Consider the following 16,358-nt stretch of genomic DNA (forward strand, 5'->3'; position numbering starts at 1 on the left):
ACGACCCATTTTGACACCGCTATCAAAATATATTAAACAGAATCAAAAGCACCAAAATTTATTTGGATAAGTTTATAAACCTCATGATACTACCTTAATAAAAGAGCAACATAAATATCCATTTGTTTAAAGAAAACAAAAATTTAAAAGGTTCATCAACTTATTCTTCAAAACTGCATTTCATCATTACTTTCAACTCTTAAATTGAAGGGCAAACCTCTAAAATTATTAACAGCATCAACATCACCAATATTGTCACTTTCAAATGGAACATTCATGTCAATATTATTTCTTGTGGGAGTATAATTGTTTATATCAACGCCACCAAAATTGTGCGATTAAAATCAAGATCCTCTGATATATATACTTGATAATCACCTTCTCTTACTTCATCTAACAAAACAAGAATAACAAATAAAAATTAAATAAAATTATTATTACAAATAATTTACATTTAGAACATGCAGAACTTGAGTTTGTGCTTGACTTTTGAATTGATCCTCTGACGGAATTGCATCCTTCTTATACAGTGCGTCCTCTAATTCTTCCATGTCAAGTTCTTTTGATGGATCCTTTTCCTCTATCCAAAAATCCGTTTTGTTGATGCATTCATAATCTACCGGATCATAAGACCTTTTCTTGTAATACAGTCTACAAACATAACATACAAATCAAGTATAAATAACAAATTAACAACAATCTAGTTTTCACCAAAAATAATTAAAAGAAAAACTATTTTTATACCTATTTTTAAGGCGCAAGTTATAATTTACGTAAACAAGATTGTTTAATTTTTGATGCTCGAGCCTGCTTCTTTTTTTAGTATGAATACGATCAAATAAACTCCAATTTCTTTTGCATCCAGAAGAAGACGATGTTTGGCTAAGAATTTGAATGGCTAATTTTTGCAAAGTTGGAGCACATTAAAACATATTACTAAAGATGACGTATAAAGTTCAATAAGTTACAAAATTTAAATTATAGTTTATAATGTGAGTATCTTACCTGGCTGTAATGTTTTACACGAAGTGAGAGCAGTTTGACGACTAAAACTTTACAAGCGATTCCGATATATTTTTATTTCAGTCATTGCACTACTACCATTAGAGCATACACTTTTTGAATCAAGCAAATCAAGAAGACCCCTTATAATTTTAATTTTTATGCAGAAGCTTGCATCATAAATGAAAGCAGGTGTGACCGGAGCGGGGTTCGGGAGCTGCTCGCCCAGGCTTTTGGTTGACTTCTCGATTTGAAAATGGTTTGAAAAATGGAGTCGCCACCTAATTAAACTATAAATTTCTTTTCTACCAACTAGATAACCTTACTCGCCTACAATAAGATTATCCTGCATCGGACCAAAAGACCGGGTTCGTGGACCTCCCCGAGACTAATATGCTTGGCTTATCTATTACCGGCTTTATTTACTGGACATGTTCATTTTATTCTCATCTCAGCATTCGATAGTAGTCCATAGGATATGGCGCTGGAAGTAAACAAGTTTCAAAGCGTGTAAACAAATAGACTCGCACATGACTCGATCTGGATTGAACATGCAAAGCAAGTAGTAGGTACTCCTAAGCATACATCTAAACATGGTGGTTTCTAGCAAATAGCATAAGTCTGGCTGGTTTGGATTGATTTCATGCATAAAGCCTAAAACCAGATGTCTAAGTTTGATTGATTTTATTAGGTGATCTTGAATAACCTATGCAGCCATTACTACTTTTCCGTATTAATCCTAAGATGTCTAAGTGACTGGCTTGAATTGCATCATTTGACTAATTTCTGTGTTTAGTCCTTGAACCGGTTAATATTTGGTTTGCATGCTTTAGGGAAGTGGTAAATAATATGTACAGTTGGTATACATATAAGGTTAGAGATACTTATAAACCTCTTTGACTTTTTGATTGACTAGCACTCGCACGGGTTTGATCGTCAGTGTGGTCAGAATTGGCTCTCGGTCAGAATACGGAAGTTGTCAGTCTCGTAGATACGGTTCAGTCGGTTTGAAACGCGGTTCATTCCAAGTTCTGCTAAATCCAAATTCTGCTCTGGAAGTTGCTGGGTTTGCGAGCCTCGGGCTCGTGAGCCCGGTTTACACTTTATGTTAAATATATGGGCTTATGGGCCCGATTTACAGTGGGGTTGACCCATTATAGTGCATAAAAGTAAACTACATTAAATTTTGTACGTCTTCAAACTGGGCCTATTTCCGAGCCCGAACGAGCCCAAAAATGCCTTTGGAAGTCTGGAAGATCCGGGAAGTGATTCTGGTAAGCAGGGAACTACAAACACGGTGCCAGTATGACTGATAGTGCCGACAGGTTATTGTGGCGGTGCCTCCACCTTATTCTGGCGACGGTGCGGGCAGCACGTCCGGAGATTTGTTTTTTGGTCTGATATCACTTGTTTAGCTCCGTTTTTCGTGCAAAACCAGTAAAAACACATAAAATCGAATAAGGAATTCAAATATGGAAATTTAAGAGTGTTTAAACATGATTTGGGCATCGCAAATATGGATTTTTAATAGCTATTTTAAGGTATTTTTCATGGCAAAATACATTAAAAACACCTAGAAACATGCATTCTAAGGTTTCTAATCGAATATTTTTTGGGTTTGAACACATAAACAGCTAATTAAGAGTGATTAACATGCTTTTTTTATTTGATTTCGTTGCAATTTGAATTTAGCTAATATGGCAATTTTGATGGAAAAACAACAGAACAAGCTAAACATGCAATCTAATCACAAAAATTCAGCAATTGTAATTAATATGTGGGAGCGGAGCGGGGTTCGGGGGCTGCTCACCCAAGGCTTATGGCTAACTTCTCGATCTGGAAATGGTTTGAAAAATGGAGTTGCCACCTAGTTCAACTAGGAAATGCCTTTTAACCGAATAGATAACCTTACTCGCCTCATGTAAGATTATCGTGCATTGGACCAAAGAGTAGGGTTCGTGGACCTCCTCAAGACTCTTGTGCTTGGCTTATCTGTTACCGGCTCTATTTACTGAACATATTTGCATTTTATCTCATCTGAACAGTATATGCAGTTCACATGATATAAAAGCTATAAATAAACAGAGATGAAAGCAGTAAACATGTTTGACCCGCATATGACTCGATCTGGACTGGCATTTGAGGCAAGTAGCAGGTACTCCTAAACATACATCTAACCTTAGAGGTTTCTAGCAAATAGTCATAAGTCTGGCTGGTCTGGATTAATTACATGCACAAAGCCTAAACCAGATGTAAAGGTTTGATTGATTAATTTTATTAGGTGAGTCTTGAAAAACCTATACAACCGTTACTATGTTTTCGTATTAGTCATGTCTAAATGATGGGCTGGAATTGCATTGATGGGCTAATTTTAGGTGATTAGTCCTTTAACTGGTTATTATTTGATTTGGAATGCTTTTGGAAAGCGGTAAACAGTGTTGGCATGCTCAGGGGCAGCTGGATATACATACAAGATTAGAAATACTTTTCAACCTCGTTGACTTTGAGTGCCTGACACTCGCGTGGGTTTTGACCATCGGTCTGGTTAGAATGGGCTCTCGGTCAGATCACGAGAGTTGTGCGTCTCATCGATCTGGTTCTACTGGTTCAATCCGGAGTCAATTTCAAGTTTGGGTTAGCCCGAAATCGGCTCTGTAAGTTGCTGGTTTGCTGGGCCTTGGGCTCTTGGGTCCGCTTTATACACTATGTTGCATGTTTGGACATCTGGGTCCGTTTTACACCAGTCTGGCCCGTTTCAATATAGAATATTAATATACTCTAAATTCTCTACATCTGGGTTCAAACTGGGCCTGATTTGGAGTCTGGATGACCCGGAAACACGTTTTGAAGTTCGGATCGAAGTCTGGAAGATCTGGGGAGCAGGGACGACGAACACGGCGCCAACTTAAGTTGTCGGCGCCGGCAGGATGACGTGTCGATGCCGCCAGTTACAGTGGCAGTGGCGGGGGATTTTTGACAATAGTTCTGGGATTTTCTTTTGCTTCGTTGTCACTCGTTTCAAATCTGTTTCTCATGCAAAAGTAGTCAAAATCACATAAAATCGAACAAGTAATCCAAATATGGCATAATCAGAGTGTTTAAATCTCATTTAAACAAAATTATTTTCTGGGCAGCAAGTACGAATTTCGAGTTTTCATGGCAAAAAGAGCTAAAATCTCCTAGAATCATGCATTCTAAGAGCTTTAGATTAATTAGGTTTATGTATTTGAGCTTAAATACGATTAATTACAGCCAATTAACATGCTTCTCATCGAATTTCATGGCAATTTATTGGAAACACCGATTTAATTATCATGGTAATTTTGATGAAAAAAACAATTATAAGCTAAACATGTATCCTAAGCACACAATCACAGCAATCATGGAAATTATACATATATTTATGGAAATCAAAGGAATATAATAAAAGGGTCCTCATAATTACCGGTCTGAGTCCTTGACTCGTTTGCTGGCGAAGTGGATGCGGAATCCAGTTTCGAATCTGTGCGGATGTTGCGTTCTTGGAGAATTAACACGTATTAGTGTTTCAGGACTGGAGATTTGTGTATGTGTGTGTTCTGATTTTCTGCTATGGCTAGTATAATGGGGGTGGCCGAATTTTTGCTTTTGATTTCTAGGTTTTGTGTGCCACCTCTAACCAGACTGGCTTAACATTGTATTTATATGGTCTAATTAGGTCTAGGGTTAGCTTAAGTGTATTTACAGGTTCGTCCTAGTTAGAGTTTGGTTAGAGGTTGAAGAAGTGTTAAGTGATATGATTCTAAGATTAAGATTAGGTTTTTAATTATTAATTATGATTTTCCTTTTAATTTTCGGATTTGGACTTGCTAGCTAATTAAAGAGGTGCTAAAAGTCTATTTTGGTGCCTAAAAGTGTAAAAAAGACTATTAAGGTCTTATGGGTTTGATTATGGTCAATTCCAGTCCGTAAAACTTGCAAATTGGCCCTAAACTTCTAAGACATTGCAATTAGTCAAATTTCTGAACTTAGATTGCGATCTCTTTAGATTTTTTATGGGCTATTTACGCCTAATTGTATTTTAATCCTCCAAGTTTGCAACTGTGCACAGATTACGCATGCTTAGATTCCAGCAAGCAAATCGAAATCTCGTTGCCCGGACAGATTTCTCTAGAAATCATCATGGAACGCTTCAGGTTTTTTTACTTTTTACCTGCCCGAAAAATAAGTGTCTACAATATGGCATAAAAAGATAGAAAATTTGAAAGGGTCCTTAGAAGTACCGTTCTGAGTCCTTGACTCGTTTTCTGGAGAAGTGGATGTTGAATCTAACTTCGAGTCTTTGTAGGCTGCATTCTTAGAGAATCAACACGTACTTAGTGTTTTAGGACTGGAGTTGAATAATTTTTGTGTGCGCGCGCTAGGGTGTTCGACCAAATTAAGGTTTTCCTAGGGAGGGGATCGAATTTTGCATGTATGGTTTTCACCTTTCTTGTCTGACCTCCTGCTAGGTGAGTTAGCAGTAGTATTTATAGGGGAATGGGTGATCTAGGGTTGACTTAGAGTCTTCTAGGTTTTAAATTGCTAAAGAGATATGTCATGAAGTATTAGGATTAGCTTTAAACTTCTTTTAATTAATTAAATTCGTATTATGGCTTGGTGGCTAAGTAAAAAGGTGCTAAAATTACGTTTTAGTGCCTAATAGTGTCAAAAAGGCTATTAAGACCCTATGGGTTTAGGTATGGTCAATTATAGTCTGTAAAACTTGCAAATTGACCTATAAACTTCTAAGATATTATAATTAGTCCAATTTCTAGACTTAAACTACAATCTCTTTAGATTTTTATAGGCTATTTGCGGCTAATTACGTTTTGACCCTCCAAGTTTATAGCTATGTGCAGATTTTACTTGCTTAGACTCCAACAAGCAAATCGATAGCTCGTCACTCGGACATATTTCTCTGGAAATCATCGTTGGACGCTTCAGTCCCTTATCACTTTTTACCTATCTGGAAAATAGGTGTCTACAGTTTGCCCCCTCTTTAACGAGGATTGACAAAGCAGGTCAATTCTTGTTAAAGAAGAGACTTGCTGTTAGACAACCAACAAGGATACTGTCCACCATTAGAGGTATTCGCTCGTCCAGTGGTTTGGTAATGCCCTAGACTGAGCATTACCGGTGCTGGTGCACGACTCTGACTTCATGCCCCCTAGTTCTGGTCTACTCAGCATTTGGCCTTGTGCAGGTCTTCTCAACTGTCCTGAAGATTGTCCATTGAGCCGTGACTGCCTGTTGTGTGCCCCGTGGAATGGAGATGTAAACTCTCAACCGTCCTGAGAGTGATCTAATGGATTGGACCTTGGTAATTATCCTGTCCGGACCTTCTTAGGTTGGTAGAAGGGGCAACATCCCCTTGGCCGTCCCAAGGGCAAGGCCACCCTATTGAATAGGTGCCTGGATTCTGTTAATTATTCCACAATTAAAGGATGCTGGTGTCTTTCTACCAGGCTTTGGCGTCTTTCTGCCATTTTCGATGTCTTTCTACCGTTCTTTTGGTGTCTTTATACCATTCTTTGGTGTCTTCATACCATTTTGTGTGTAGAGTCTAGCTCTAATTCTGGCCACGAATATTGTGGTGTCTTTCTACCATTGGCCGTTTCAATCCTGTCTTCTGGGCAACTTTTCGATCATCTCAGGTTGTTCTGATCCTCTAGGGCTGTTCTGATCCTCTAGGCTGTTCTGATCCTCTAGGGCTGCTCTGATCCTCTAGGGTAGTTTTGATCCTCTAGGGCTATTCTGATTCTTTGGGGCTGTATTTTTGGTGCCCATTATCTGAGGTGTTTATACTTCCGGCTGCCATCCTCTAGGTTATCTGTATTTCTGACTTCCATCATTCTGAGGTGCGTTTTGCTATGTTTTACCTTGTAGATAGTCGTTTTATTGCCTATATGTTTAAAATATGTCCAAAATATTGTCAAAACTCAATCGACAGTGGGGTCGGACCCCGAAATATTTGATCCGGAGAGGAAAAATGGTGGCGACAGCGCCATGGCATAGCGGTGACGGCGCCATGGCATAGCGGCGACGGCGCCATTGTAATACCACGTAAAATTTTTAAATTTGTTTTTATGAGTTTCTGGTATTTAATTCGGATCGCTTGTGGATTCGTGAGAGGATTCATGGTTTGAGAAATTTTATGGGTTGGTTTGATTTGATTTGAGTCAAAGTTTGGGTTGTGGTTAAACCAAATTTTGGTTGAACCAAGCCGTAGTTCAACCAGTGGGTTGTACCAGGTCTTTTGAACCGTTGGTTTCAAACGAGACCAACATTAATTTCTAGGTCTCGAACGAGACCGTGGGTATTGCCATGTATGGCATGACTTTCTTTCCTATTTATACCTAAGTTTCTAACCTAATTTCTTCCCCTCTATTTCATCAATCCTTAGCCGCCACATTACCCTTCAAATCTCTGAAAATCATTGTTCATATCATCCTCAAAAGTTTGTTGGAATCGGAATGAACAAGTTGTCTTATTTTTTCCAGATTTGCTATAATCGACACTTCCGTTTCTTAGCTCGTTCTTCTTCGTTTTTGTACCAATTTGAGAACCATTTCACCCCAGCGATAGTGGACTCTTCCCTCTTCATCCTCTAACTTTCGGAATCAATTTTGGTACGTTATCTTTTCCGTTATGATTGCCGACGTCTCACCGTTTTATGTTATTCTATGTTTTGATCTAAAAGTCGATATTTTGGTATTTTGATCTGTTCTAATTCGTTTCAGCGTTAAATTGAGATCCGTCTTGTTCCTGTGATTCTAGACTCACGCCTCTACGATTCCCAATTCCGTTTTGGCAAAACGGTACGTAATTGATTCTGTTACATTCGTTGTCCCGTTTTCAATTCCTATAAACTATGAACGTTATATTTGTTACTGCCGAGTTCTTTATTTTCTTTGGTTTTGATTTTGGGGTTTTAGTGATCTTAATCTCTTGTTTTATAAGTTATGATTCATGTTAACTTTTAGCTTATGATTTGGTTTGATGAATATGATTTTGTTTAGTTTGATTGTTTATGGATCTTAAAAGCTTGTTATGTTGAAAGTTGTTTTCTAATTACTCACATTTTATCTAAAGTTAATTATTTCTAATTTAAATCTACGGATTTAGTTTCGATGTATAAATTGGCAATTTGATAACTTTACATTTTTCTTAATTAAAATTATTTTGATAATATTATTTTATATTATTTATAATAAGTTGATAATATTATTATTCATAAATTACTTTGACAAAATCATTTTAAATCTAAGAATAATGCTAGATTTATTTATTATCTAATTTATTTTGATTATTATGTTCGGAGATCGATAATTATATTTTTAATCAATAATTTATAATTACTCGGGTAATTATTAACTTACGAATTTTTGACTAGATGTGTCAATTGTACATTTTAAGATTTTAACGGTTTTCTTATTTACTTTATTAAAGTAAATTATTTGTAACTATTGGTTACTTGAGTTATAAGTTATTGAGTTTCGTTTTAAATTTGATTATTATTTGATCAAAGTTGTTTCTATAATTATAAACTATGGTTTATAATTGACTATAAATATATTTATTTTATCAAAGTTATTTTTGGGAACTATAAACTCTGGTTTATATTGTTGATAAAATATTTTGGGTCAGGTTAGACTCGGGTCACCCGACATGTGAGGTAGTTTGATAGTTATCGGTAACTCGACTAACCCACTATTTGGAAATGGATTTATTTTATTATTTAAATATTATTTAAATAATATTTTCTAAAATAGATTTTAAAGCGGGAACTCAATAGACTTGACCTATTTTTATTTGAGTATTGTGTTACTCGATATGTTTCATGTTTTGGCTCGAGTTTTTATGTAATTAATTGACAATTCTGTTCTGGCTATTTTTGTGCTTGACTTGGTTTTGTGCTAGTCCTATGTGGTGTCTAGTACTCTCTAGAGTTAGGTGTTGATTTCACTAATGGTTTCTACTCTGTTCTTAGACTCGTCGACTACTCGTGTTTCGAAGTCGAATCAGGTTGTGTCGCTTGCCAGGTTTTCACGTGGATTAGCAAGCAGTGAGTCTGTAGTGCTATTTACCGCTATATTAAGTACCACAATTTATTTTAGTATTGTAAATGTTTTCGAACTGTTTTAAGCGATTATGGATCTGGATTGAAACGAGCTACTCGATAGGCTTGTATCGAGACTGTGTGCACCGGTAAGTACTCTGGGATCGGCAGACTCAGGTCCTGCTTACGCTGGTAATTTGACAAGGATTTGTTCCCGTCCACTTTGGGTTTTTCGGTATGCTATGTCATACTCACGTTGGAATCATTTCAAAATTGTATTCCATAATCATATATTTATATTAGTATAAAAAGGATTTGATTTAAGGGTTTTAAACTTAATAAATGTAAATAGTATTGCGAACTCATCTCAGTATATCTGACCCCCGTTGTTTCCCCATTTTCCAGGTTTAATATTTTGAGCGAGTCTCCTGATCTCCGAATCTTTATTTCTCAGAGGTTTATTTTATTGTAATAAATTATCAAACTTATTTTATTCTTAGACCGCAGTAGTATACTAGAAGTCTTTATTATTCTAGTTTGTCTGTCGGCTTGGTCTGACTGGCTTTATTTTATGCTTGGGCATATTTATTGTTTAACTCTGGTTATTCATTATTTAAAGTAAGTGATTATATTTAAGTTGTTATATTATTTATATGTTTGAGTGTTTATCCGCGAGTCTTGCTATGGGTTTTGTTACGACCATACCCATACCCTAGCGTCGGTCGCGATCCATGAAATTGGGTCGTGATAATCTTGGTATCAAAGCTTTGGTTTCAAACCAAGGCCATTTGCATGCTACATGTTTACTCTGTTAAGTCGTTAATGAGCCATAGGTACTACTACAGAATTAGAATTCATTTCTTGTCTTTCGAAATGTCATCTTTTAATTTTAAACTTTCTGCCTACACCGATAGGAATGTGTCGAGTCAGTCATTTTTATGTCTTGATTTGATGCTAATAGTTTTGTTGTTGATGTCGTTTCACTTGGGTGATTTTAATTGCTTTTGATTTCTCGGGAAATTTTATTTTGGTAATTTGCTTTAATTCATGCTTGGGCATGATGTTACTTTCCTTATCATGTTGATGATGCATTTTACTGGGTGATAATATTTTAACTGTATGCCTTTAATGAAATTGTTGACGTTGATTTGTTTCGTGAGTACTTCTGGCTTTGGCCGTGAGCTTTGATTGCTAAAAATAATATTTTGTTAGGTTTTTGCATTGTTTTGGGCTTAAATGATTTTTGGCCGAAAAATCTTTATCACGTTTTGTGGATTATGCTGATGACCACGTATTAGTTTTAAATTAGTTTAAGGAAATTATCTTTGCCCGAACTGGTGTTTTGACGCAAATAGTCAAATGGGTAGTTGACAACATCCTAAAGTATTATTTTCAGTATCTTGCCAGTAAAAAAAATGAAATTCATGCATTTTAAAATTTTACATTTGATCAAAGATTTAAAAAGGGTTGTTCTTTTGAAATAAAATGAATTTCTCGTATTCTAAAAATAAACATTTTACGTCTAGCTTGGTGTTCTCAAAATGTTTGTTTTGAAAAATGTGTGGTTTACGATTAATAAATGGTTATTATGGATTGACTTGGGTCACCCAAATTTGGAGTTGATCTTGGAAGTTATAATCACTTGGCTAACTCGATGATTTTAAATTGAGACGTTTAGGAATACTATTTTTCCCATTGTTTGTAAAGAGGTTTCCGGATAGTGATTTTTAAAACTGTGGGGCTCGATATGAACTTGAGATCTATCGTGTGCATTTTTTATTTCGAAATGGGTTATTATAAGTATTTTTGGTCAATATCTTGATTTATTTTGATCTGATTTGACGTTTTGAGCATGTTATTATATGATTTAATATTTTGATCATTTCCGGGCGTTTTGAGTTGTTACCATGTCGGTTGGAATTCGTTGATCACATAAGATGTTATATGCTCAATCCTTTGAGATTTAATTGTTTAACCATCCTAATAAGTAATTGTTTTACTGCGAGATGTTTAAGTGTTATTATTTTTGTCTCTCATGTTTGATTAAAGTTATGCCATATCAGTTTTTGTCCTTGTTGGCCTCGTTGAGTGGAGTATCACGTGAGGGTTTTTCTCGCTAGTTTTTCTTTGGCTTAACTTTGGTGTCGATGTGCTATTGGAACCTTTGCTTAGACCCTGAGATTATTTCTAGATGTTGTAAGTGGTTTAGCCAAATCTGTAGTTTGAACTCTGCAGATTTTAGGTGTTTGAATTTGGTATCAAGAAATTTGAGAAGCGACTTTTCGGAGTAGTAGATCCTGTTTAAGAATCTATATTTGTTAGAGGAAGGTGATTTGAGTTATATTTCTCAGCACCGATGGAATAATTCTACTTGTAATTGTTTGCCTCGAGCGTTAGACGTTTCTAAAAATCGGGTCCGTTGTGGAAATTTAGAGTATCAATTTTTTTTCGGCATTTGGCATTTTGGAAAATGATGTGGAAACTGTGTTTCGAGGTTGATCAGTGTAGTAATACACTAATGTTTTCTTTAGGTAGATTGGTGGAATACCGAAACTGATGGTGGGGCTGTGAAGGCGGTCGTGTTGCATTGTTTTCTTTGGAGAATTTTTCAATTTGATTTGAGGTGGAATTCGTTGTTAGATAAGTTTTAGTTTCGTTGCTAAATAAGGTTATTTCGTTATTGATAATTAAAATTGGTGGACTAGGATAATGGAGATGGGAAATATGTCAAGATGGACGAGTGCACGTCTCACATAGTATAATGTCTAGAAAATGTTTCGAAAGAAAATTAATTTCAAATCTTAACTCGTTAAAGCATTTGAAATGTTTTTATCACGTAATTATGCCCAGACATGTCATGAACATGCATTTGAAATGCCACGAATAGGAAACTGCATTGAGCATTAAGTATGATCACTAATTAAAAGAAAAATAAATAATTGATACCTGCATTTAGTACATTCATCACAACATTAAATGATTAGGTTTGAATGCAACTCTTTGGGGATGAGAGCTGTCATTACCCTGGTGCACAATTATGCAAAATAAATTTTATCAATGAGACTTTTCAAGAAAAATGTTTTGTTATAAACTGCCAGTTACATTGTGTAAATGGTGTTTAAAAAGTTGATAATTTCAAACGGTTTTGAAATTTTGGTTGGTATCTAGACAAGTACTATGTGATAACGGTGGTGATTTAAGAGAAATTGCATTATAAGGGTTTGTTTTATATTGATGGAGTATCCGTATTTGATAAATAACAGCTATGGTTATAAGGTTGCACTCGAGGTTTAGTTGTGGTAAGTGCGGGAAAATTTTGAATTCAGATTAAAGAATTGTGTCAGCTTAGAGTATATAATTTGAGGATTTTTGTTTTAAGGAAATTGATTATGCTATGCGTGTTCATTTACACTGAAAGACTTAAAAGAAATTTGGCTTTTGCAAATTCGATTTCTGTTTAAAAAGTTTTGGTACCAGTATGGGAATATTTCATAAACGAAGTGATCTTAATTGCAAAACTTTATTTTGTTGAGAAAGAGATGAAATTTTGTCAGTTTTGACTAAAAGTGGATTTTAAGATTTTTTCTATATGAACGATTATAAAATCGTGAATTTTATTGTGAAAGTAGGGTTCGGTTATGATTTCAAAGTGAGAGCGTTTTATTTTGTTGATGCATTTACTTAACTAGAAAAGTTTCCAATGGGTTAATTATTTTCGGTTGAAAATTAAATTAAGCTGAAGATGTTAGTAATTTTAAATTAAAGGCGGATGGTATTATTAAATATTTTGTGGTTGCGAAAAACATTTTTATGTAAAAAATTTATTTTGAGCTTCACCAACAAACCATTGATAGCGATTTGATCTAAATGATCTTCTGTAGGATTTGAGGTAATAATTGATTGAAAAAAATTGGAGGATGAAAAAATTTTGTTATTTAAAGTTTAAGTTAGGTTTTCCTTAGAATTTTTTTGTGTTTTCTTAGGTCTTGGTTCGAAAAGATGATGGTATTGTAGCTGATTTTAGTTGGTTGAACCGAGACGATTCTAGTGGCGTTTAGTTCTCAGCCGTTTTTTTGTGAGAGCATATATAATCAGGACGACATTTTTATCTGCTTGTATGCTTGTTAGCGGGCGTTTTAAGCTTTCTCATATGAGGTAATTGGTATTGTGACCGCTATATGTGATATGGTGCGTATTAAGGAATGTAAGATTATTTTCAGTTGAGAGTGTCTTTAGATTTTCGGGTTGTAGCATTGGAGTTTGGCTTAGTAGAGTACGATTTGAATTTTGGGATTGTTGCTACACTTGTGGTGTTGCTTTGGTAGTCTTTGAGACTTGAGCTTGTTCTTTTAAAAAATTTCCTCGTATAGCGTATCGGTTATTCTCCATTGAAAAATAAATTTGTAATTCGTTCACAAGTGGTGTTTAGAGAGTCGTTTGACGTACTAGATTGTTCAAGTAAGAATTTTTCGCTTAAGCGTATAGTGATCTTTCGAATTTTCGACTCAATTTTAAATTCGAAGTCGTAAATCTTTAAGTTGGGAAGAATGTCCATAAAATTTTCAGCGTGTTTTTGGTTAAATATTGTTTCGTTTTGCTTTGACTCTCCTCAGTCTTCCTTGTGGTAGAATTATCTTTGGCGAGAGTTTTCTTTAATCTTTTGAGATTGCAATTTTGCTTTACTTAAGTTGAGTTATGCGATTTTTATTTTGCTTCTGTTGAGTTATCTCGCGGTAGTTAAGTGATTTTGGGAGTCAGAAAGTATGCGTAGTTGTTTCTTTCGTTCCATTGAGGACGCGTTGCTCTGTATTTTTTAGTTACGTGTGATTTTTTATGCATGTTGTATTTGATTTTATATTATTTTAGTTGTGGTAAATTCAAGGACGAATTTTTTTATTAGTTGGGGAGAATGTAATACCCCGTAAAAAATTTAAATTTATTTTTATGAGTTTCCGGTATTTAATTCGGGTCGCTTGTGGATTCGTGAGAGGATTCATGGTTTGAGAATTTTTTGCGTTGGTTTGGTTTGATTTGAGTCAAGGTTCAGGTTATGGTTGAACCAAGCTGTGGTTCAACCAGTGGGTTGAACCAGGTCTCGTTCCGTCAGGTCTCGTTCGAGACATGCATTAATTTGCAGGTCTTGTTCAAGACCAACAGGTCTCGAACGAGACCGTGGCTGTTGCCATGTGTGGCACGACTTTCGTTCCTACTTATACCTAAGTTTCTAACCTAATTTCTTTCCCTCTATTTCATCAGACCCTAGCCGCCACATTACCCTTCAAATCATGAAAATCATTGTTCATATCATCCTCAAAAGTTTGTTGGAATCGGGATGAACAAGCTGTCTTATTTTTCCCAGATTTGCTAAAATCGACACTTCCGTTTCTTAGCTCGTTCTTCTTCGTTTTTGTACCAATTTGAGAATGTTTCGTCCCAATGATAGTGGATTCTGCTCTCTTTGTCCTCTAACTTTCGGAATCAATTTTGGTACGTTATCTTTTCCGTTATGATTGCCGACGTCTCACCGTTTTATACTCACGTCTTGCTATCCAAATTATCTCAATTCTAATGCCTTGGCCGAATACCTCTAAGCCAATGCTGTCAAATCCGTAGCCCGTCGATACATCTGCCACAATCACAATATAAATACGTTAAATCATAAACGTATAACCAATAATTATAGACCTAAGTTATTGACTTAGGTCGATATCCTTTAATCTCGATATAACCTTTTAGTTTGATATTCTTTGAATATCGACTTTAACTTTTTAAACTTTATATCCGTGTTTTGAAGTCGGTAACGTATTTAATAATTTAAATACGTTTATCTCAAGTCTCATATCCCATCTTTATCACATTTTATTGGTTATATTAACCAAAAATCACTTTATCGATTCAATCTCAATCTATCGCATTTTTACGTCAACTTTATAGTTTACGTGTTTAACTTAAAACGCTTAATGCATAACTCATTTCTTTAGCGTTTTAAACATTTAAAACAACCCTTATACATACCATATCCATCCTCTTTTATTCGCTAAAACCTTAGCTCAAGTTCATTTTCAAAAACTGTTTTACGTCCAAACCGAAACTAATTCGCGTAGATTGACGTTTACGTAAAATTCGTTCATGTTTGGACCTTGGGAAAGGGATTTCTCAACCCTTTACCTTCTTCTCTGCCCTCCTTGTTTTATCAAGGGGAGGGGCTGCTTCAGCTCTCGTGCGTCGCACCAGAGCTGCTGCAATTGCAGCTCCACCGTGTTTCGGCACGGTGGTGCACCTGCTGGACAGCTGGTCCATTAGGTCCGGCGATAACGCTTCCGGCAAGCCACCTTTGATCAAACCCTCACACAACATAATTCACAACTCTCATATCTCACCAAACCAATCATTAAACTTAGCTTAAACCAACTAATTACACACCAAAACCACCATTTTTAAGCTTAGAATCATCATCACCATTAAGCTTAATCAAATCAAAATTTTAACTTAAAACCCTAACCATAATTAGAGCTTTTTACCTTGATTTTCTGGGCTTAATGGATAGCTCTCGCTTCACTCGTTCCGTGGCCGCAAGAATCTATCAATCGGACCAAAAACAAGAAAGTTGTGTTGCTTTGTAATTGTTTTGCATATAAAGTCTAAAGGTTGAAGATGATCACTGTAGACACCTATTTTTCGGACAGGTAAAAAGTGATAAGGAACTGAAGTGTCCGATGATGATTTTCAGAGAAATCTGTCCGGGTGACGAGCTTTTGATTTGCTTGCTGGAATCTAAGCATGCGTAATCTGTGCACAGCTGTAAACTTGGAGGATTAAAACGTAATTTGGCGTGAATAGCCCATAAAAATCCAAAGAGATTGTAATCTAAGTCTAGAAATTGGACTAATTGCCATATCTTAGAAGTTTATGGGCCAATTTGCAAGTTTGACGGACTGGAATTGACCCTGACCAAACCCATAGTACCTTAGTAGCCTTTTTTGATAGTTTTAGGCACCAAAATAGACTTTTAGAACCTTTTTACTTAGCCACCAAGTGTAAATACGAATTAAATAAATAAAATCCTAATTAAATAATTAAAACCTAATCCTAAATACATCTAGACTTAACACTTCTTCAACCCTTAACCAAACTCTAGCTAGGACGAACCTGTAAATACACATAAGCTAACCCTAAACCTAATTAACCAATATAAATACAGCCTTAAGCCAGCCTGGCGAAAGGAGGCACACAAACCCTAAAATTTACCAGTAGAATTCGGCCACCTCACACATAC

The sequence above is a fragment of the Mercurialis annua genome, linkage group LG5 (assembly GCF_937616625.2).
Source record: "Mercurialis annua linkage group LG5, ddMerAnnu1.2, whole genome shotgun sequence".
NCBI lineage: Eukaryota > Viridiplantae > Streptophyta > Magnoliopsida > Malpighiales > Euphorbiaceae > Mercurialis > Mercurialis annua.